General features: G+C 42.4%; 1 long non-coding RNA gene across 1 annotated transcript in view; it reads left to right on the top strand.

Annotated features, from left to right (window-relative positions):
• The window catches only part of LOC118154442 (uncharacterized), a 104,527-nt gene extending 81,098 nt beyond the window's left edge, over window positions 1–23,429 (top strand). The window contains exons 2-3 of the long non-coding RNA XR_004744288.3: window positions 17,261–17,756; window positions 19,651–23,429. This is a non-coding gene — a long non-coding RNA (uncharacterized LOC118154442). The remainder of the gene's footprint in view (window positions 1–17,260; window positions 17,757–19,650) is intronic.
• The last annotated feature ends 1,501 nt before the right edge of the window (window positions 23,430–24,930 follow it).

The raw sequence follows: 24,930 nt of genomic DNA, 5'->3' as shown, positions 1-24,930 counted from the left end.
TGGTTGAACTGAATTCAGTTCAATTCTTCCTGGCCTCTCATCACCAGTTAAGCTCCTGCATCTTTCTTTCCCACATTGTTCAGGGCCTGATGCGTACAGGCTCCCCTCTGTCCTTTTCTCTTGCTGAGGCTCTGGATCAGTTTGGAGGATGCAGCTGTAAGTCATCCTTGCTATCTGTGTGGCTCTGACCTTTATTTTGATAGTAGGACATTTGCCTCTGGTATAATAAAACATGTTTGGTCTTTGTCCCGGGTTCCTGGCACAGCGCTTCTACAACCCTTAGAATCTCCTGAGCAATAAGAGTGTCTTTGGTATGCTAATAATGACTCTAGACAGAGGGGCTTCTGGATAGCTGCATGGTGGCCAGGGAGGCCACGCTGTGATTAGAGCTAGAAACTTTCAGCTCCACCCCTGGAGCTTTAGGTAGGGAAGAGAGACTGGAGTCCTATTAGTCACCAGTGGCTAGAATCATGCCTGTGTAACGATATCTCCATAGAAATCCTAATATGGGCCGGACATGGTGGCTCACACCTGTAATCCCAGCACTTTGGGAGACCGAGGCAAGTGGATCATCTGAGGTCAGACAGGTCTGGCCAACATGGAGAAACCCAATCTCTACTAAAAATACAAAAATCAGCCTGCTGTGGTGGCAGGCGCCTGTAATCCCAGCTACTAGGGAGGATGTGGCTGGAGAATCGCTTGAACCCGGGAGGCAGAGGTTGCAGTGAGCTGAGATTGTGCCATTGCACTCCAGCCTGGGTGACAGAGCGAGCCTCTGTCTCAAAAAACAAACAACTTCCGACTTGATGAGCACATCCACTTGCTGTGTGAGTGGTGCATCCCAGCTCCATGGGGACCGAGGCTCTTGTGTTGGGGACCCTCTTGGACCTCACCCTATGCACCTCTTCATCTGACTGCTCATTTGCATCTTTTCTAATAAATGGTAATAGTAAGTATAGCATTTTGCTGAGTTCTGTGAGTCATTCTGAAATCGCTATTGCAAAACTGTGACTGAGACAGTGAAAGAGATCTGGCCTAACCAACTTCATCTTGTGTCTAGCCTCCAGGCTGTCTTTGTGCATTCCTGGGCATGGGCTGGACTAACTTGGAGAGGAACTTGGTTTATGGTTTAAAATAAAGACGATGGCAGCCCTTTCTTAGGGCAGACCTCCTTCTTGCTGGGGGACTAGACTGCCTTTGTAGGACTAAGAAATTAGCCACAAGATTGGAAATTATGGTTTAGGAGTCATGCAGCTGGAGGCCACAGGATTCTGGCCCTCTCTAAACTGTTCCTAGGATCAGTGCTTGAGATATTTTGGAGACCCTGCCCTTGATGGGTCAGCTGGCACCACCCAGATCGATTGGCTGGTTCATCTGATCTTGTGGCCCGCACCCGGGAACGGACTCAGTGCAAGAGGACAACTTCAATTCCCTATGATTTCTTCTAAGTTCTGTGATATGTGTGTAGAACGTGAAGGTTTGTTATATAGGTACCCTATGATTTCATCTCCTACCTGACTAATCAGCACTCCTGGCTCACTGGCTTCTCCTCACCCACTAAGTTGGCCTTAAAAAGCTTGATCTCCCAAAACTTGGGGATACTTGTTTGAGTAATAATAAAATTCTGGTCCCTGGAGTTTTATGTGTGCATTACTCTTTCTCTATTGCAGTTCCCCTGTTTTGAGAATGGCTCTGTCTAGGCAGCAGGCAAGGTGAACCCACTGGGCAATTACAATTCTAGCCAATTATTGAAGTTGAGGAAGGAGGTTGTGGGAACCCCTGACTTTGTAGCAGAGGCAGACAGAAGTCCAGGTAACCTGGGCACCCAGACTTGCAGCTGGCGTCTGAAGGGAAGGCAATTTTGTGGGACTGAGCCCCTTAAGTCTGTGGAGTCTGGTGCTGACTCCAGTTGTTAGGGTCAGAATGCAGGACACCTGGTTGGTGCTGGAGACGGTTGGTGGAAAAAAACCCCTAACAGGCTCTATTCCTAGATGTGCTCTCCACCCTGAGCTCTTAGTCTGCTGTTCCAACCTCTCACCCTCATCTGGGTTTTGATAACTTACCCAGTTGCCATTCCTTGTACCCCTGGGCTTCTGCCTTGATCTTTGCTAAGCTCTCCAAGACCTGAGATCCTGGCTCTGACCACCAGCCCAGTGGCTGTGCCCCTATAGCCTGATGACAGGCACCCATTAGTCTAACTCCTGGTTCTCCAAGCACTGTCCACTGTTTGATTTCCTACATTCTCCTCTGTTCACATCATTAGGAAACCTTTTCCCTCCATTAAAATGACTTGATGACACCAACTTTATAGAATCTTTACTGCTATGCATCCTGGAGAGGAAGCACCTGCAGGAGGGCTTTCCCCTCCAAGCCTACCCCTCTAGTGGGCAAGGTCAGTTCCTGGTTCTGGACTCTCACACCATATCCTGATGCATTGCAGCCAACAGGGCTGTGCCCCACTGGATTCTGAGAAATGATGTCAGCCATGAACTTGGCCATCCAAGGGCCTAATTAAATTAAGCTATTTAGATCCATGGCACATGTTTTAGCTTTAAGGGTCATAGGGCTGTCATTGCAAGGCCAAGATATAGGCAGAAAGGGACAGGAAGTCCGATGAAAAATAAAAGTTATGAGAGATTAAGGAAGGGAGACGGGATGGAGCAAATGTGCATATTGAAGGCAATGCCACAATCTTGGCTTCTGGTGTCTTCAGGAAAACTCTTTTACTAGATACTCAGTGGACCACCAAGCTGTCACTGGGACAGGAATACCACACACTCAACCCTGGGCAAAGTTCTACCCTCAAAAAGCAAGAACAGAATTATATATACCATCTAGTGGCCCTTCTAGTACACAGAATGAGATGGTGGAGAAAATGTAGGATTTGACTTAAAACGAACTTGAATTTGCATGTCAGCTGTGTCCCTTTGGGGCTGAGGAATCTTGGACAAACTACCTGACCTTTTGAAGCCTCAATTTTCTAATTTCTGAAATGAGGGGTAATAACATTAACTTCTAAATGCTTGGCACAAAGTGGATGCTCAGTAGATGATGACTCTGCCTCTCCTCTTGTCACCTTTCTCTGTCACAGCACCACAGCAGCACAGTCTTGGAGGCTTTGCAGTGCCATTTGCTGCTTTTCCTGAATGGTGACTTGAAGCAGCAGACAAAACAAAATGCCCCCAAAGAAACAGAGTATTAAAAATGCTGAAGACAATGGTCAAATTCCATACCGTGTCTTGAGAAAGCCTCCCTGCTTTCTGGTGTTTTATTGACTTATTTGACCCCGTGGGGCAAAGACTTCTGTGGATTGCAGGAAGACTAAAGTAAATGTACATAATTTTCTGTTCATTCATTCACTTTTCTATGCAGCAAGTCATTTTGAACATCAGCTGTATTCAATGGTGAATCAAACATAGATCTGTTCTTGTGATTCTTTCAAAATGTTAGGAGAAATAGTGCTATATCTTCAATTACAATAGAAACTATAAATTGATAAGTACTACTATTTTAAGAGAGATATAGTTATAAAGCTGTGGTTACCCTGAAGAGAGAGAAAATTTATTGCCAAGAAGAAGGAAGGCTTATTAAAAAAATTTTTTTTGAGATGGAGTCTCACTCTGCCACATAGGCAGGAGTGCATTCTCAGTTCACTGTAACCTTCGTCTCTCAGGTTCAAGTGATTCTCTTGCCTCAGCCTCTTGAGTCACTGGGATTACAGGCATGCACCACCATGCCTGGCTAATTTTTGTATTTTTAGTAGAGATGGGGTTTCACCATGTTGGTCAGGCTGGTCTTGAACTCTCAGCCTCAAGTGATCTGCCCACCTTGGCCTCCCAAAGTGCTGGGATTACAGACATAAGCCACCACACCAGGCCAAGAAATATTTTTTAACTGACTCTTGGAGGGTGGAGAAAATGTTAGCTTATAGAGATGGGGTGGGAAAAGGGAGGGCACCCAGGTAGAGAAACAGGCCCAAGTAAAGATGGGTGCAGAAAAGAATGGGCTTCTCTCCATTCTCAGTGCCCCAGTCTCCTAGTGTGACTTTGAAGTTCCTTTGATCCCTAGGATGGGTTGTACTCCTGGTATTAAGCTTGCTTTTTTTTTCATTCCTTTCTCTGTCTTTTAAAAAGCCTATTTTTTTCTTTTAATTTGATCATTCTTAAGTTTCCAAAAATAATATGCCATCTTGTCACGCAGTAGATGTTTTCTTTTTTCTTGGGATCCCCCACTGAAAACATGCAGTAGGTCTGAGCATGAGAGGCCCCTGGCCCCTGCTAGCATAACGTTGGTTCTGAATGATGCAAGAAGCCCATCAACATTCTTTTTCCGGAATATGAAGCTCACTTCAAAGCGCTCTTCTGTTGACTAAGCCTTGGGAGGTGCCATGTCCAATCACCACTTCTTAATTATTGTTTCCTCTGGGTCCCCTGCCTTGCTGTAAGATCAAAGGAAAGGGAGTCCCATTTACAAGTGAAAATAAGGTTTGTTGCCTATGAGTAGCTGATGTGGAGTGGAAACTAAATAAATAAAGTCAAGAAACTGTCAGTCCAGAATGTGGAAAGGATCTTCAGTGTGTCTGAGATACCATGTGAGGTGGATAATGAAGCATAAGCCACCACAGCGTTCCAGAATGCTTGAGGAACCCTCATTCATTTACTTGATTCATTTTACAGGAAGCTGGGATCAGTCCCCTAAGTGAGATTATAATACATGTTTCTCTCCTTCAACCATACTCAAGTAGCTAAATAAGCAGAGTCAGCATTCCTTGATTCTCACTTGGGTATATATTAAAGTTGGGCTACCCTAGAATATAAGATGATGATTTTTAGATTATTAGTTTTATGAGCTAATACATTTTTGGGGATCCAACACAGAATAGTTAACATTTTGTCTTGCTGAATTAAGAAATTAAAGTAAAAGGACCTTGACAGTGACAAACTGATGGTCATTATTTTAAAAGAAATATATGTATTTTGAGATGAAGTCTCACTCTGTTGACCAGGCTGGAGTACAATGTTGCTATCTCAGCTCAGTGCAACCTCCACCTCCTGGTTCAGGTGATTCTCATGCCTCAGCCTCCCAAGTAGCTGGGATTACAGGTGTGCACCTCCATTCCTGGTTATTTTTTGTACTTTTAGAAGAGATGGGGTTTTACCATGTTGCCAGACTGGTCTCGAACTTCTGACCACAGGTGATTCACCTGCCTTGGCCTCCCAAAGTGCTGGGATTACAGACGTGAGCCAATGTGCCTGGCAAGAAACATAATATTTATATCAGTTATTGGGAAGGGCACAATCTCAGAATAAAAGATGGTCCTTCCTAAGAAAGCACATTTGATAATCTTCTACTTTGGTTTTTGGTCTAAAATGCTTAAGACAGCCTCACAGTGAGCCCAGGTGGTGGGACTGGCCTTTGGACACCCTGTATATTAAATGACAACTGACTTCATTAGTCTATTTGGGAAAGATTCCATATGGATTGAGAACTTCATGAGGGCATAGATGGTTCTGGAGACAGCCATGTCAATTCTTAACGAGGTTTATTTTGTGCTGGGATCACATTTCCTGGCATTTGGTGAGTTGATGGAGTGGCCCAATTCACCTTTATTCTGAGTCATTTGTGGGAAGAGAAATTTAATTCTCTGGGAATCCTTGTTTGTATTAGTGTTAAATCATTTGTCTGCTGTTTAATGATTTATATACACAGAGCAAAGAGGTCCCAGAATTGCCTTCCTGATTGTTCTGCCCCCCAAACCCTCCCTCTACCACTCTAGGTTAGAGAAATACTTTAGTCTTGTGCCTTAGGGAATCCACTCAGGACACTACTCTTCAGCTTACTCATTTCATATGTATATATGTATGTTTCCTTAGTGTGCTGATACTAGGCTTTTAGATGAGTACTAGACTTCTTGAGGATACTTATATTGGCACTGTAATAGTATTTTGTGCTATTAACATGCTGAACTGCTTTTGCCTTCTTAACTCAGCAATCAGGTTCCTTGCAAACTTTATGCACCCTTTTTGGTTCATAAATTGTGATTCTCTGATTTATTTTTCTTGAGTTCATATGTTCAATGTCGATGGGCCTTTGGTGCTCGTTAAAACAGAGACTTTCATTTGAAAGGTTGTTCCCTAGGTTGTGCTGATGGGACCTCATATATTACACTTCTCCACATTGCCATCCATAATTTAGTATAGTGTTCCTATGCATGTAATGTTTCAGCATTTGCAGTGCTTATGAGTAATTGACAACCTATGATGGTAACAGTAGTAAATCAGACAAGCCAGGCTCAGTCTTTTATGGTCAGTCTACCAGGGAGGAAAGCTGAAAATCAGTGACTGCTATTAACTGGGAGCTTTTTAGATCATGAAGTAAGAGAAAGCCCTTATTATTAATACATTTTCAGTGGCTGTTTAAAGTAGATATCCTGGGTTGGATAAAGAGACATGAAAAAGAAAGAATCTCAGCTTATTTTCTTTTAAGTTATTACAATTCATTTCAAAGGAATGACTTATTTTGACAAAGTGAGTGAGCCTGGGTTGTAATGTATAGAATAGACTGAATGATATAGGAGACCTTGGGTTGCATGATGTATTACATATGCCACAGAGTCAGTGAAACTAGGATTTATTTTCTTGAAATGCGAATCCGGAACAGTGCGGCCTGCTCACCACAACGCAGAACAGCATGAAGTGGGGTGTATTGCAAAATACAGCAGTGTGTCTGGAACACCATTTTCAATGTTACATTGCTTAGGGGCAAGTCTGGGAACATGTGTTTTTGTGAGACACATGCCTTGGATTTCCATGGTTTGTCATGAGCATTTCACATTGGCTCAAAAGTTATTATTGTCTTTTCATAATATTCTTTTTGACATTAGGAGAGGGATGTGGGAGTCAAAAGTTTGCAGGAGGAGCCAGGCATAGTGGCACATGCTTGTAATCCCAGCTACTCAAGAGACTGAGGCGGGAGGATCGCTTCTGCCCAGGAGTTGGAGACCAGCCTGGGCAACCTAGCTATACTCAATCTTACACACACACACACACACACACACACACACAGGCACGCACGCACACACACGTACACTCACTTAGCAGTCTCTGAGGAAAAGTGCCCTCTGGTGTTTGAAAACTCCTATGCTGTGAAATAGAAACCCTTAATGAAGATGGGTTAGATGGGATTAAAATGCATGAGCTGTAGGGGCCGATTGGCTCTGGATTTCATTTCCCGTCTCTATCATTATCGTACCAGTCATGGGACCTTGGGTAAGCTGCTTAACCCCTCAGAACCTCAGGTTCTTTGTCTCTAAAATGGGGAGGAAATTCTTGCCTCATAAGGATATTTTGAAGAGTAGACATTTGATACACATCTGGATAATTGCTAAGTGACTTTAGGCTTTCCTCTCTTGTGCGTTTGGAGAAGAAACAGAGTCATCAGGCAGCTTCTAGCTCTGTCAGCTCAGGGACCTCTTAGCATTCTAGAACAGCAGTGCAATGGCCATAGGTTAAAACAGAACCCTGTCTATGCACCTGGAAGGAATGCTGAACCATTTAGTTCAGGCTAGGGTTAACAAGCCTGTCTTTCAAGGTCAGCCTTGAATAAAATCACTTATACCTGTGAGCTAAAAAGAAGTTATATAGGTAAATTTACTTTTTCATATCTTGTTTTCAGGTCAGAGATCCTGTCTTGTATTGCTGTAGGAAATTAATGCATGACACCCCACTTCAGCTGATCATTCCTTTTTTTTTTGCAATAAAAATGTAGATAGTCTACTTGGGAGTGAATAAATAGAAATTCAGGGGTACAGTATTGTCCCACGCTGTAACAAGGGACAATCATGAGTATGTTTACTGAGCAATCAGTGTTTGCTAAGAGCGGGACGCTGACCTGCTCACTATTTTGACTTATTGATTCACTAAATCTTACTTCTTGGTCTTTTCTCTAAGAAACCAGTAAAACTACCATCTAAAAATTCTACTATCATGGATATTGCTGGTATATGCAAGCAATGCAAAACAAACAAAGCAAAACAGTCTTCTAACAAAACCTTGACCAAAGAATTACCTAGGTGGTGTGTCTAACACCTGTAATCCCCAGGTTGGTTCTGTCTTTGGGAGGCCAAGGCAGGCAGATTGCTTGAGCTCAGGAATTTGAGACCACCCTGAACAACAAGGAGAAATCCTGTTTCTACAAAAAAATACAAAAAATTAGCTGGGCATGGTGGTGTATGGCTGTAGTCCCAGTTACTCAGGAGGCTGAGATAGGAGGATTATTTGAGCCTTGGAGGTGGAGGCTGTGGTGAGCCGTGTTCACACCACTCCACTCCAGCCTGGGTGACAGAGCAAGAATAAAGAATAACATCTTGGTAGTTATATAGCAAAAAACTGACCAGGGTACTATTCCCCTGGTTAAAACTAATCAACATGAAATTAAAAAGGCAATGGCTAAAATTATACATGATAATTTGAAAAAAATCACATGGAAAAATCAAATCTTTGTGAAAAAATTTAGATCTAAAAAACTTGAGTTAGAAACACTGGATTTGATCAAAATATTGACCACAGAAAGAGAAGACAGAACAAAAAAGGAACACCTTCTGTGAAGATTAGTTTTAAGTGTCAACTTGACTGGTTGGAGGGCTTCCTGGTGTGAGGGTATTTCCAGAAGACACTCGGCACTGAGGCATAGTGGCCTGAGTGAAGAAGTTCTGCCCTCATTGTGGGTGGGGCACCATCCAGTGAGCAGTAGGCCCAGATAGAACAGAAAGATAAAAAAAGCAAATTGGCTTCTCTCTCTGGGAGCCGGGATACATTCTTTTTCTCCTGCTTGGACATCAAAACTCTAAGCTTTCTGGCCTTTGGACTCCAGGATTTACACCAGTGGCTGCTTGAGTGCTTAGGCTTCTGGGCTCAGACTGAGTGTTATACCATCGGCTACTGGCTTCCCTGGGTCTCCAGGTTGAAGACAGCCTGCCGTGGGACTTCACAGCCTCCATAATCATGTAAGTCAATTCCCCTGATAAATCCCCTTTTGTATATCCATATACCTATGGCTGTCTTCTCTATCTCTATCACCTCTACTTATATCTCTACCTATCTATATTGGCATCTATCTAGCTATCATCTATCTCCCCATCTATCCATCTGTCTATCTTCTATTGGTTGGTTCTGTCTCCCTAGGGAACCCTGACTAATACACTTCCCAGTGGCAGATGCTAAATTCCGTAAAATTTGATATGGACATAAAACTAATCAATGAACTAAATTTCACTGGACTAAATTTATGGTGTAAATTTTATGAGGAAATGATTTAATAGCAATCAAAATCAGTTTATTAAAATAGGAATAAAAATGGAAATAATTGTGTATCATTTAACTAAGCCAGGAATTAAATTTACCTAATTGAATTCACTCCTGAAAATACCTCTTTATGAACGTAGATTCATGTTGGTGCAACTCAGACCTCTCCTGGTCTACATGCTTCAGGGATGTTCTGACACAGAACAAATCCTGAGCTGTAGCTGTGGCCTTGGCCCTGTGTGGCCTGGCTCTTGGTTACCCCTCCTCTTGCGTCATCTCCTCCAACTGGCCCTGGTTCCCTATGTTCCAGCCACACTGGCATCCTTGCTGTTACTTGCACATAACAGGCACATACTCCTTTGATCCTGCCATGTTACCTCTTCTTCCAGATATCATTCAACTCACTCATCGCTTCGTGGTTGTCTCTACGCAAACATCACTTCTCAGAGAGAACTTCTTGGACTACCCTACTCACTCCCCACCCCCTTACCTTGCTTTCTTTTTTCTCGAGGTAATTACTGTTTCTTGACATTATATCTGTCCATTTGTCCTACCTCCTTGGCTAGAATATGAGCTCCAAAGGCTTTGGTTCACTGCTCACTCTGCAGTGTCTCAAAGAGGGCTGGGCATGCAGGAAGCTTGATGAATATCGGTTGAACAAATTCTCATTAAAATGTTTGCATTCACACGAATGGAATCCCAGAACTTTGGGAGGCCTAGGTGGGCAGATCACAAGGTCAGGAGTGCAAGATGAGCCTGGCCAACATGGTGAAACCCCATCTCTGCTAAAGATTCAAAAAATTAGCCGGTTGTGGGGGCATGCACTTGTAATCCCAGGTGTTCAGGAGACTGAGGCAGGAGAATCGCTTGAACCTGGGAGGCAGAATTTGCAGTGAGCCGATATCACGCTATTACACTCCAGCCTGGGTGACAGGCTCTGTCTAAAAAAAAAAAAAAGTTTGCATTGATTACCACAGAGCCAACATTTTCCCTGCATTGAACATCAGAATTGAAATGTTCAGGAAGTCAACATTGTGGAAGAAAAGGGACAGGGTCTACATATTCTGCATCACCAGAACCCATGGTGTACGTATGTGGCCAACATTAGTGCTGTTCACGAGCGATTCTGACTTTCTTCCCTCTGGGCACTTCCCCTCTGTCTTGAAGATGAGCATGGTCATGGGACTTGGTCAAGGAAACATGAGCAGAAGGGATGCATGTCACTTCCATGTAGAACCCTTGCAGAGCTCCTGTGCAATTTCACAAGTCCCTTTTCCTGCTGTGGTGAACAGAGATGCTCTCGAGAATTGTGACTTTATCAGCCTCTGTCCAGGGAAAATGGTGGGTGCTGGAGCTCTCCTACCAACCTGAGTTTGACGTGGAGCAGGAGGCAGAGCTATACTTCTGTGGTTTTAGGGCCACCGACATTTTAGGGTTATTGCGTCACCACCCTCAACCATTTAATCTTTACATTGGCCATAGCTTGCATTCGTTATTATTTTCATTTGTTATTGTGGAAATAGACTTCACAGAGGACAAGCAATTTGCCAAATGTCATATAGCTACTAAGTGGGAGAACGGAAAATTCAGACCCAGTTCTGGCTGATTGCATGACCGAGCTCTTCATTTGATCTTAGCCAAATGGCTGGGAAGTGATGCCCTGAGATTTAAATATAAGCCTGCTGGCCAGGCGAGTCACACCTGTGATCCCAGCACTGTGGGAGGCTGAGGCAGGCTGATCACGAGGTCAAGAGATCAAGACCATTCTGGCCAACATAGTGAAACCCCATCTCTACCAAAAATACAAAAAAAAAAAAAAAAAGAAAAAAAAAGCTGGGCGTGGTGGCATTCGCCTGTAGTCCCAGCTACTCTGGAGGCTGAGGCAGGAGAATCACTTGAACCCGGGAGGTAGAGGTTGCAGTGAGCTGAGATTGTGCCACTGCACTCCAGCCTGGCAACAGAGCAAGACTCAACCTCCTAAATAAATAAATAAAATAAAATAAGCCTGCTAACTTCTCAGGAATTATAGAATATGTTACAGTCCACAGGGACAAAAACATGCTCATAAGAGCTACACCAGGCTTGCTCAAAACTGGAGGATCATTTACATCTTTTCAAAATCATGTGACGTGGCAGTGATCTAGAGAGGGCATCAGATCTCTAGGTACATAGTTTCCTTTGACTGTCAGCATGCGCGATAAATTAACTATTAAAACCATGTGAAGGTAACTGGGATTTGATGACTTTGAAAGGGGGCTGGACAAGTTCCTGCTTGGGTAGATTTTAGTTATTCCATCATATCCATTTAAGAGTTTTGAAAAATCCAGTGGCTTTACCTAAAAACAAAACAGACAAATTCTAAAAACAAACTGATATTTGAGTAGGCCCAGTATATTCTTCTTCCTATGTGCAAGTTTAGAAGAAGTCAGGCCATCTGAGGGTCAGGGGAGGACATGGACCAGGGCAAAGAGTGATAGGATCTCATGCCTGAGGCTGAACCGCTCAGAGCCCTGCTTTGGACTAAAACACAGCCTAGGGCTGGTGGGCAGGGTGGGAGTATAACTCTAAGTTTCCCTGACTGGCACCTCATTTTCTCTTAATCAGACAATATTTAGGGTCTGTTGTCATGTTGGGGTTCAGTTTTGACAATTGATTTCTATATTTCAATTTAGATCAATTATGATTTAAATTAATTCAATGTTACGGGAGTGGGGCTCCTTACTATTTCCTCCATATGTGGCCTAGATAGGCAAGCAGAGAATTTTTTAAACATGAAGAAAGCTACTTTTGCAAATTTAAGATGGTACAGTCATTATATGTGCAGGAAAAAATGTTCTGTAATGAGTTTATTTCAGGATATCAGCCATAATGTGTGTATAAATATAAACACACACTTGTACACACACCGTTTTATATAATGAGGTCTAATTAAGAATTGCTGAATCTTTTCTTACAGAGCTTTTTGGTTTGAGCACATGTGTGATCAAATTTAAATGTGAATTTTTTTCTTGTTTTTGAGACAGTGTCTCACTCTGTCGCCTAGGCTGGAATGCAGTGGCATGATTATGTTTCCTTGCAGCCTTAAACTCCTGTGCTCAAGTGCCTCAGCCTCTGGAGTAGCTGGTACTACAGGCTTGTATCACCACACCTGGCGGATTACTTTTTTTTTTTTTTTTGGTAGAGACAGGGGCCTCACTATGTAGCTCAGGGTGATTTTGAACTCCTGGCCTTACGTGATTCTCCCACCTTGGCCCCTCTAAATACTGGGACTACAGGTGTGAGCCATTGCACCTAAATGTGGGTGATTTTTAAATTGTATTCATGTCTCACGACAGAATAACAAAGGACAGGTGATGTCCTTCAGGTAAGAGTCAAAATGTGGCCCTTTAGAGTCTTGTCTCTCTCAGTGTAGTGAGGCTCTCATTCATCAACACAAGGACTCCCACAAACTGGGTTTGTAGCTTTATTTCTCTCTCAGATCAAAGGATGCAAAATGCAGGTGAGCGTTTCTTCCACTGACTGCTCCCCTTTTATTGTAATTGAAGAGGCTGTTAGGAAGAAGTCTGCATCTGGACTCCTGAAAGGCCCAGTGGATAGACAAGTCTGAGAAACGGTGAGCCATTCAGTTCATGGAAAAAAGTTGGGCTCCTTCTGCTAACACATTCATTTTATTTTTTTTTTTAAACTTTGCAGCAACGCCAGCCTGAGATGTTAATACATCTCATTTTAAAGAAAGCTAGGTAAAGGAAGCCAGTAGAACAAAAGCAATTGTGGGCACTAATGAAAAGCTGAGAGAAGAGAAAATCAATAATCCCCTGTTTGTGGCTCTCAACACCATTTTCTGTGGAGTCAGGTGGCACATGTGTGTGTGTATGTGTGTGTGTGTATGTGTGAATACACACACTAGTGCTGCCGAGGGGGTTGCAATACACAGAGATGTTGGCAGAGACATGGACACAGTTCTTGCCAAACTATGTGTCACTAACAGTCCCATTAAGGAGAGAAGTCCTGCCAAATGGGAGGTGGCAGCTCTGCTCAAAGAGGGAAGAGACTGAGTTTGGGAGGAAGTAACAGTCCTAAAGCCTGGTGGTGACTCTGGGGTTTCCATGGCTCACTGGCAAGTGTGTGGGTTGAGGGGTGTTTCCCCAAGAGATATATTCTAGTCCTAGTCCCTGGTACCTGATATCTTATTTGGAACTAGGGTCTTTGCAGATATAATCAATTTATGAGATCATACTGGACTGCAGTGGTCTATGGTCTGAATGTTTATGTCCCCCAAAATTCATATGTTGAAATCCTAACTCCCAAGGTGACAGCATTAGGAGGTGGGGCCTTTAGGAGGTGGTTAGGTCATCAGAGTGAAACCCCCAGGAATGGGATCTATGCCCTTATGAAAGAGGCACAAGGGAGCTCATTCACTCCTTCCACCAAGTGAGGTTATAGTGAAAAATCTGCTGTCTGTGCCATGGGCCCTTGCCAGACACTGGATCTCTTAGCATCTTGACGTTGGACTTCCCAGCTTCCAGAACTGTGAGCAGTACATTCCTGTTGCCTGTAAGCCACTCTGTTTCTGGTGTTTTGTTATAGTAGCCTCAACTGACTAAGATGGGTGGGCTCTGATCTAGTGACTGGTGTCCTGAGAAGAGGGAAGAAGACCTCGTGTGACGGAGGCAGAGGTTGAAATGCTGAGGCTCTGAGTGGAGGAATGCCAAAGACCACCAGCAACCACTAGGGGGTGGGAAGAGGAAGGAAAGATTCTTCCCTAAAAGCTTCAGATGGAGCCCGGCCCTGCTGACACCTTGATTTCAGACTTCTTGTCTCCAGAACTGTGAGAAAACACATTTCTGTTGTTTAAAGCCACTCAGCTTATGGGTTTTGATATGGCAGCCCCTGGAAACTAAGACAGCATGCAGAAGGCCATCATGTCAGTGTCAGGCAGTAGGGAAGGTGAGCAGACTGTGGGACGACACGCAGAGTGGGACTCAGAGGTGCTGGGCGGTGAGGAGAGAGGGGTCTGGCAGCCTGTTGGCAGTGGTACCGGGTACACTACCACAGAGGCTGCTGGGGAGAGCATTTAGTGGGAGCATTTAATTTCTCATTTAGCGGGACTAGGGCAGAGCTTTTAGGCTGGTTGCAGAACAGGCAGCACACAGGTACTCAGGTATAAGCAGCTTTCTCAATCCCCAGCCTTTGTCATTCTGAGACAGATTGCATTTTCCAAAGGCACCCGTGACTATAGCTCCTATCCCACTTACTCTTTAGAATTTTGCTACCCCGCATCACACAGTAAGGGTCAGTTCCCTTCTCCTTGAATCTAGGCAGGCTTATGACGTTTTTGTAACTAATAGAATGTGGCAAAAGTGATGCTGCATGACTTCAAGGTTAGGGAATGAAAAGCATCCTGTGCACTAGAACTGTAGACTTGTTCTGGAGCCCAGTACCATCATAAAGCAGTCCAACTGCCCTATAGCTGCCATGTTATAAGGAAGCTCAAACTATCCCACTTTGAGAGACCACATGGAGAAACTCCACCACGAGAGAGACAACCAGCCATTCACAGGCTGCTCCTGGCCCCTTTCCTTTAACTCACAGTGTTAAATGTTACTGGCTCCAGCCAGTAACCCACCCTGAGCCAAAACCACCTCACCAAGTTTTTTTTTTCTGAGTTCCTGACATGTGCAAACTGTGAGGAACAATAAAATAATATATATATTTAGAGACAGGGTCTAACTTTTTCACCCAGGCTCACGTGCAGTGCTGTGATTATAGTTCCCTAAAACCTTGAACTCCTGGGCCGGAGCAATCCTCCTGCCTCAGCCTTCCAAGTAGCTCGGAATAGAGGCATTCACCACCATGTCTGGATAATTTTTAAACGTTTTTTGTAGAGATGGTGTCTCACTTTGCTGCCCAGGCTGGTCTTGAACTCCTGGCTTCAATCAATCCTCTCACTTCCTAAAGCGCTATGTGTGAGCCACTGTGCCTGGCCAAATAATATGTATATTTTTAAGTCGCCAAGTTTTAGGCTACCTTATAATGCAAAACTGTAATAACTGGAATCCCTTCCAACTTTTGTCCAAGTTCCACTTCTCCCTTGAGACCTCTGATTCTGGAGGCCATGACTCCGTCTCTTGAAGCTCTCCTTCCTCTTGAAGCCATTTAACTATTCCAGTGCTCAGCATTTCCCTCCATTTGGAGCTCAGTCTTGCTGGTGCCAGTCCCTATTTTCTGCAGTTTCTCTGGGACGCCTCACACATCCCATGCCTTCATAACACAGAATTCATTCTGCCGAACCTTGCCCATCCAAGCTCTCTCTGGAAAAAGAGGACCTCCAGGGATCAGATTTCACCCTCCTAAAGAGCAGGATTGATGCCCTAATGATGATGATAGGGTTTTCATTTTAACAAGAAAACATTCTTCTAGTTAATCATGAACTGTTAAATGAAAAGTCTGTCTCTCTCACCCATGGGGGCAGTGTCTTACTTTCTTTTGCATCCCTACATTAGTTCAGTGACTGGCAGGGAAAAGGCCAAGGATAGATGGATGAATGATGGGTAAATAAATGAATGAAGAGAAACACTTGGAAAATACGCAGTAGAATTTGCAAAATTGCCACTCTTGTGCTACATCTTCCCAATTCTGTGCCCATGGAAGTCACAGTGAACAGACCCCAGCAGTCCTGAGGGCCAGAGAGACTGCCTCAAAGCTCTCTTTTTTTAAACACAGAACTACAAATAGAGAGTAGCAATCAGTCCTGTTTTGTACTGGAGAGGACTAAGCATAAAGACTCTTTTGGTTACTTTATTAAAAATGTTAAAATAGAAGTCAAAATGCTACATACAATTGCTTCTTGGATTCCTTCCCTCTGCAGGTTTAAACAAAGTTCATGAAACCCGTATATTTACATGTTCCTGGACTTTTCACATGCATAGATTTCACATTAAGGAAAAATATTGTGATGCTTTGCAGTTGACCGGACTGCGGTGAAGTATTTAAGTAAGGAGTTCATCTCAAAAGGTGAACAAATAATAAAGCAGCGTGGGGTTCTGGAGTCGATAGGTCAATAATGCTGGCAATGTTTACAACCCATCCCTTACCAGGATGACAGGACCAATGCAGAAAGGAAATTACCCAGCCACCCACATAATTGCACCAATTGTTAGAATCGGTTAATAGACCATAAAAAAATCAATCCAAGAGAAGCATAAAGAGATACCTATGAGAGTAGATGTTTGTTATTACTGGTTTTCATGTGCAGCCCCATGTGAGCGCCTTACTCATTGAAAGCATGGTGGCATTTCTGATAATTATCTTGTCAATCTCTGCTTTTGTGCCTTTCTTTTATTGGGAATGACTTTTTTGTTTCCCATTCTTTCGTGTTTTGATTGTTGAATTGCTGGGCCTGGTTTCTGTGGAAAGAGTGGGGATATTATGAGGTGAAAAATATTCTTTGTTGTGCATGGACTGGGGAACCAGGGAGGCTCTTAAATTCCTTATAGAAATTATCCCATTTAATCCCAACTACCCTCCTCCCCACCTCCCCAAGAGGAAGTTACCATGATTAACTCCATTCTACAGAGGAGGAAACTGATGCCCAGGGAAGGGAAGTCTCTTGCCACAGAACTAAAGAGGGCATTCAAAATCCAGGCCTGCCTGTCTGGGCCAAAGGTACTGCTGTGTCTATTGAATGAGCCCACAATTCCTTATTCAAAAGGATTGAAGCCAGATGTTTTTGAAATTCAGTAGGATTAGAAGGGGGATATGACATGTATTCCATAGAGTACTTAATACTCCCAGTGGGGTCTGGAGTAGCACCCTGTAATCAAATCCATTAATATTTTAGCAGTGAAACATATCAACATTCAAACTAAAGCGATACACAAAAAGTACAAAATATCTCATTTTTTCATTGTCCAGTGATTTTGTGCCTATCTTATATTTTTGTTTCTTTGGAATTTCAGAGCTTCTGGTTTTCATCCATTCTGATAAGGAGTTGAGCCTGTATCATCCTGGCTCCAAAGAACGAGTTGGCGCACGTCGGTCCACTTTCTCAGGGAACCCTGAAATGTAGCTAAAACAAAACAAAATGAAGCAAAAAACCTGATGCTGTTTGCCATTGGCCAGACTTACAACCACTTGGCATTTGAAAAATAAAAATGGCTTTAAGGACAAATTGGGAGCAGAACCATAACAGTCCTTCATAAACTACCAAGTCCAGAGAAGCAAGAAGACAAGGGATCTGTCTGTGGTCTTCGTGAACAGATCTCATCCAGGGTCCCTGGAGCTGTAATTCTAAACTGCCATCCACACAGAGGAGCCATTTGGATGGCCCATCAGACTGAGACCCTGCTGCTCTTCCAGCCCTCCCTTTTCAGATCTGTCCTCCGAGGATTGATAGAGGATCAGAGTGCCACTGGTATTTGTCCCAAGTAATTGGATTGACCCTTAGAAGAAAAGGTTGGTTCAGATAAAATGAAAATTTTAAATGAAGGGCCAGACTTGTGTTCTGGAAGATCTGTCATTTACTTGGAGGATGGGTTTTCAACCCTTGTTCTATTATCCCATGATTGTCTATTGCACAAGATAAATGGATGGTTTCTGCCCATCCACGTCCCCCCAGGAGCTCCATCTCTCTTGGTGGTGCCATTTGACCACCTAACCTGGAGCCCTGTAGTCACAACCGACTGGGCCAAGCTGGGCCATTCTCACTTTTCTCTCTTGAACGTTAATGTTAAAGCATGGAAACTGAATAAATCCGGTTTTTACGAGCTCTGGGTTTGTAAGTCACAGCCCTAGGTCCATACCTTTGTGTTCCCCTCACCCTGTAGTGCTGTAAAGGAACAGAATCCAGGGAGCTTATACTCATGGAAGAGATTTGAAGACAGAGAGAGAGAGAGAGAGAGAGAGAGAGAGAGAGAGAGAGAGAGAAAGAGACATCGAGATTGACATTAAGGCTTGGTAAATTTCTTGGGGCAGGGTGCCCCAAGATTGTCCGAACAACCCAGGGGCTAGGGATTGGTAGGCTCCAGAGGTTCGTAGCTCCTGAGAACTTTCTATCATAGCCCTTGGACATCCCTGCCTGGAGAAGCTGCTGAGAACTCATCTGTGTGATTGCTGCCTCAGACCCCATGTTGTCCAATAATCCTTCCTTCCAGACCACGGTCTTTTCCCCTGGACAAAAGTCAGTGTGGAGTTGGGCTCTTTAACTTTCTCACATTTTAACATGAGAGGTTAGACCAGATCAATATTCTCTAAAGTATGATATGTGTACTACTGTTAGTATTATACTCATGTTTCAATTATACAAGATAATTTCAGGAACTATGTGAATAAATATTTCTTTTATTGTGTATTTATTTTCATGTGTGTTAGACAAATCTATACTTTATACATTAGGTACATTTATATTTATATTTAAACTATTTATTATTATTATTATATAACATATAATAATATATATATTATACATTACATTTTAGCCAGGGTAGATTAGGCCTTGCTATATAGCAAATAGACTACCATGTAGTAAAGGATCAACAAGAAAGTATGAGTGGCCCAAACCCTGCCTCTTCTAAAGAAAGCTTTGGCACTTACCTGGATCGTGGGAAATAATTTCTAAGCCCCTGGAACATTTTGCCTGTTAAGAATGTGTGTCTTTGCCAGACACCTTTGGCCCATCAGAGAGTCTGTAGTAGCAATGTAATTTATGGTGGGAATTTTGAGCAGCACGACATCAGCTTGACCTCTGGAGGGGATGGAGAAAAGGTCATCCACCTGGGTAATCTGCCATGTCTACGTTGTTAAACCCCCAATAAAAACTCTGGACACGCAGACTCTGGTGAGACTCTCTGGCTGACAATACTTAGCACGTGTTGTCACACATCATTGGTGGGAGAACTAAGTACTGTCTACATGACTCAACTGGGAAAGGGCAGCTGAAAACTTATGCCTGGACTCTCCTGGCCTCTGACCAATAGAAATAGCTTATGTGCTTTTTTGCTGATTTTAATCTCTGTCCTTTCGCTGTAATTAACTGTGAGCATAACAGTCTTTTAAAGTTCAGTGAGTCCTTTTACTGAATCATTAAACCAAAGTGTGATCTTGAGGACCAAACACAACTACAAAGTCTTAATGGCATGACACAATAAAAGTTTACTTGCTGTTTATGTGAAGTCTTCTGCAGGACTGGGTGCCCTAATGGCCAACCATTCTCTAAGCAGTTAGAGAACCAGGCTCTGCCATCTCAGAGTCCACTGTTTCTAGTCACACAGACGGCAGAATGAGAGCAAGGAAGAACATGCAGGATGTTTTAGAGGCCAGGCTTGTAAGTTTAAGTGTCACTTCTGTTCAGATTCTATTGGCCAGAACCCAGTCATATGGTGCCAGCCTAAAACAAGGATGGTTGAAGAGGGGTCTTCTTGTGTCACCAAGAAGAGGAAATAAAAATGGTAAGCATCTAACTAGTCTTTATCACATACCTCAGCCCTATGATTTCATAGATATTAATGCTTAAGGCAAAATCAAATTTATGTAAGTATAAAAATGTGTGTTGGTTTAAAGAAAGAGATTGTAAAAGAAAAAGTAAATACAAATGCATGTAGTACATCACATGACAAAAATCCCGAAGTAGTAGGTGAATAAGTAAAGGTTGGAAATCACTGGACCAGATAATGGTTGGTAGGACATTTCAGCTACCACATCCTTCTATGATGATGGCACCAGCTAATGGATGTCACAGTCTTCTACTAGGTTGCTGGGTCTCCTAGTTTATGGTTTTAAGAGTTTGTAATTTAAGTTAATCTGCCATTTGAAAAGTTAATATCCAGAAAACTGTCTTTTAACATTATGCTTTGTCAAACAAAATTGAATAAACATTTAATTTTCATTCAAATTTACTTCTTGGGAGTGAGTACATGAAAACCTCTTTTTCAACCCTTAAGTGTATTTTTTTTTCCTTTTAAAGAAAGATCCATCTTGGCCTAGTATAGAATATTTTGTTCAAAACTTTTGGCTTACTCCTGGTATATGATTTAAATGGCTTAGTGAAAATTTTCTTGTCAAAAATATAGCAAGATGTTTGAAAGCCCAGGAATAACTTTTGACAGCTGCAAAATCTTCTGAATTCAGTGAATTTGTCAAAAGCATCTTTCCAGGTAAACTTTTGTTCACCCTGTGAAGCTCAAAGAGAACAGAGACAAATGACACAACAAACACAACTATGTTGTCAGAACTTTGTATTAGAAAATTAGCATTCTGCACTACCAGTCATTACCTTGCCTGGTAGTAACTTTCCACCATATGGCAAAATAATTTAAATACACTTAAGATTTTAGAAGTTCTAAGAGTCCCATCATGAATAGTTCTACAATTTTGGAATCTGAGGACTTTAAGGTGCCACTTGTCCATCCCTTTGCTTTTGTCAGGACTGTCTAGAAACCACCCAAGAGTTTTAAGAGCTGGTGGACGAGTTGTGAGCTCTTTTTCCCAGCAGCATCTTTCAAGTGGTGTTTAAGTGCTATATATATTACATCTGAGGAAGTTAAGTAATTTTTACCTAAGGTAGTAAAACTTTACATTTGAGTTTTGATTTAGAAACAAAATGGTAGCCTTTAAGGTGTTCAAATAATTTCCTATAATACTGAATAACTTTTAGTGAAATTTCATAGAGAGTGAATATGACAAAATTTGATTGCTTTGAGAGGGGTTCTTAGTTCACATGATATGAGTTTACTTTTAAAAGAAAAAAAAAAAAAAGGCCAGGCATTGGTGGCTCATGCCTATAATCCCAGCACTTTGGGAGGCCAATTCGAGTGGATCACTTGAGGGCAGGAGTTTGAGACCAGCCCAGGGAACATGGTGAAACCCCATCTCTACTAAAAAAAACTACAAAACTTAGCCAGGTGTGGTGGCACACACCTGCAGTTCCAGCTACTCAGGAGGCTGAGGCATGAGAATTGCTTGAAGCCAGGAGGCAGAGTGTGCAGTGAGCCAAGATCATGCCACTTTACTGCAGCCTGGGTGACAGAGTGAGACTCCATCTAAAAAAAAAGTTTAAAATAAAGACTCCAAGAACTTATGTCAACTGTACAACTGTAGATGGTATATGATGATAGCAGTGAGATGCCCACAGTAACCTAGAAATAAAGTTGATTAATTGAATATAAATAAATTAAACTAATTACATAAAATTAAATAGGAGGAGTTGGCTCATGGGAGTTTATATATAAGGTTTCTGAATTAGGTAGAAATAAATTAGACTACTTAAAATTAAATGGAAAGTGTCAGCCCATGGGAACAACTCTGACTTGTCATTTAATCAGTGAAATTAATATAGTGCCATCAAGAACATATTTATTACAGCATAAAAAGTGGGGTTAGGAGGCACAAACTCTGACATTGTGTGAACATCACTCTCTGGGATAGAAGCCTACCTGGGAGACATAATGTAATCATAGATAGGTGCTCTCTTATAGACAGTTCTCACTTTGACTCACACAAAATATTCCTCAGTACTGTCTATGGACATTATATGCTGTACCTATAGCCTCCTAATTACTTATCTGGCTTCCTTGGATACTGGAAATAACAAAACCCATTCTAGCTAAATGATGCAGAAAATGAAGTTTATTACAGGGTCTTTGGTAGCTCACATACTCACTGGGAGAGCCAGAAGGTTATGCTTGGGTGCTCTGCAGCCTGTAGCAGACCTATTGATGGAATGACTCAAGGGACAATCCCAAGAATGTCATCTTTGGTCAAAGATATACTAGTAGAGGTCACCATTGATGTTTGTATTAGTTCATTTGCATTACTCTAAAGAAATACTTGAGACCAGGTAATTTGTAAAGAAAAGAGGTTTATTTGCCCCATGGTTCTGCAGATTGACTGTACAGGAAGTGTGATGTTGGCATCTGCTTCTGATGAGGGCCTCAGGAAGTTACAGTTACAATCATGGCGGAAGGTGAAGGGGAGCCAGCATGTCACATGATGACAGAGGAAATAAGAGAGAGGGGGAGGTGCCAGGCTCTTTTAAACAACCAGATCTTGCACAAATTCATAGAATGAGAAGTTACGGCCACAAAGACAGCACCAAACCATTCACGAGGGATCTGCCCCTCTGACCCAAACACCTCCCACTAGGTCCCACCTCCAACACTGGAGATCACATTTCAACATGAGATTTGGAGGAAACACACAACCAAACTATATCAATGTTGGAAAGTAGATACCCAATCTGAGTCACTGCTGCTTTAAAATCACCTTCAGTGCGATCCTCTTTAAAAACCAAACCAAACCAAACCAAACCAAACCAAACCAAACCAAACCAAACCAAACCAAAACAAACCAAACCAAACCAAACCAAACCAAACCGATTCTGCACAGTGCTAGGCCAAAATCTCATGTGGATGTATCTGATTGGAAAAATCCAGGTCTTGTGGCTTTATCTTAGCTTTGAGGGAGTCTGGGAAAGCACCCTCTTCTACTCTACTTTGGGAGATACCACTTATGAAGGGCAAAGTCTCCAAATACAGAGAGGGCAACAAAGGTCCACCACAAAGAAGAGCTAGACAGGGGAGTTAGTCCTCTAGTAACGGAAATGCCATGTTTCCCCCTGTAAATGGATATGCTGACCATTTGGTATGTATTTGACCTCCTCTGGGAATAGTGAGAAAGTGCAGTTTCTAGACTTGCGAGGCTGTGGAATGAACTCGAGCTGTGATAAACTTATCAACCTGGTGTCATCCTGAGTGAGCCCTCGGCTACTAGCCAACCAGCCAGCTTTCCCCTGGGGACACCTTGTTGGTTCCATATTTCAATAAAAAATGTCTTAGACCTCCTATAAATCAATCCCAAGGCCAAATGGCCTGAAATGCAAAAAGAGAACTATAGGAATAGCTTCGCCAACAGAGGGTTTTTAAAAATAAACATAAATCTCTACTGCCTGTGTGCTCAGGTTGGAAGTTGGAGTCATAGCAGCTGGGTTGACAAATGGGTGAGGGGCCCATGTGCTGGGGTGTGCATGGGTGATAGCTGTCTGCCTTGGGTGGGGGTAATGTCTGCAGATAATTTAAAAACCAAAAAACCAACTAGAAGTCAGTTTGCTTTCTATTATCACCATGTGTTGGCAACTCTACACCATGTCAGTGATCAAAGATTTGTACCTAAAAAAATCTTTTGGTTGGTCTATATTTTGAAAAATTATCAGAATTACTGTTGAGACTTAATAATGTATACATCAGCTTCAAATTAGCATATTTAAATTTCTTATTCTATAATAAAATAATATTCTACATGGATGTTAATTTGGAGCCTTCTTTGTCCCGTGGTGAAACTCTGATGCACGTGGACTCAGCTACACATTTTATTTGAGAAGAAATGAAGAATGCTCCCGAGTTGTTCAAGCTCGCTTTTGGCTCATGCTGTGTGTCCAGAGCCTGCGACACTGCATATTTCCGTGTTTAAACCATAGGTAGATTTGACGTAAACAATGATATTCCGGTGACTATAAAGACAAAAACACAGAATGTGAGTTATTTTGATTCTGTCCTCCTATGTGACTACTTAGAACTATTACTTGTTTTTAAAACTTCAAAGAGTAAATCCAAGGCATAACACTTTTGTTTGGTAAGTGCAAATATTAGTTCATAAATGAAATAGGTCACTACATTTAATTTAATTTAATTTTTTATTTTTTTGAGACAGAGTTTTGCTCTTGTTGCCCAGGCTAGAGGGCAATGGTGCAGTCTTGACTCACTGCAACCTCCGTCTCCCAGGTTCAAGCAATCTCCTGCTTCAGCCTCCCAAGTGGCTGGGATTACAGGCACCTGCCACGACACCTGGCCAATTTTTGTATTTTTAGTAGAGATGGGGTTTTACCATGTTGTCCAGGCTGGCCTGGAATTCCTGATCTCAGGTGATCTGCCCGCCTCAGCCTCCCAAATGCTGGGATTACAGATGTGAGCCACTATGCCTGGTGAGTTGCTACATTTTAAATAATATATTTAAAATAGAAATTTCTTCTTCTTAAATAATTGTTTTGCTTTTTATTTTTAAATTTTTTTAAAATTTCAACTTCTATTTTAGATACCTGAGGTACATGTACAGATGTGTAACATGGGAATATTGTGTGATGCTCAGGTTTGGAGTATGGATCTTGTCACCTTGTTTATTGTTTTGTTTTTTGTTTTTTATGATAGAGTCTTGCTCTGTTGTCCAGGCTGGAATGCAGTGACGCAGTTGTGGCTCACTTCTACCTTCTGGGCTTAAGCCATCCTTCTCCCTCAGCCACCCGAGTAGCTGAACCTACAGGCATGCGCCACCATGCCCAACTAATTTTTGTATTTTTAGTAAAGACAGGGTTTTGCCATGGTGGCCAGACTGGTCTTGAATTCCTTGCCTCAAGTGATCCATCTGTCTTGGCCTCCCAGAAGTGCTGGGATTACATGTATGAGCCACTGTGCCTGGTGACTGTTTGAAAACTAAAGAACAAACATCAAAAATAATGATTATTACCCATAGAACATAATTATAACTGAAAATAATTTTGTTCTACAGAGAAGGAGGTGTTAGAAAATGATCAGCTCCAAGTTTCAAATATACTAGGTCCTCTATGAGGGGTTTGTCAAGGTCC

The sequence above is a fragment of the Callithrix jacchus genome, chromosome 1, assembly GCF_049354715.1.
Source record: "Callithrix jacchus isolate 240 chromosome 1, calJac240_pri, whole genome shotgun sequence".
Classification (NCBI taxonomy): Eukaryota; Metazoa; Chordata; class Mammalia; order Primates; family Cebidae; genus Callithrix; species Callithrix jacchus.
The sequence above is the reverse complement of the archived record's forward strand: the minus strand, read 5'-3'. Positions and strand labels throughout refer to the sequence as shown.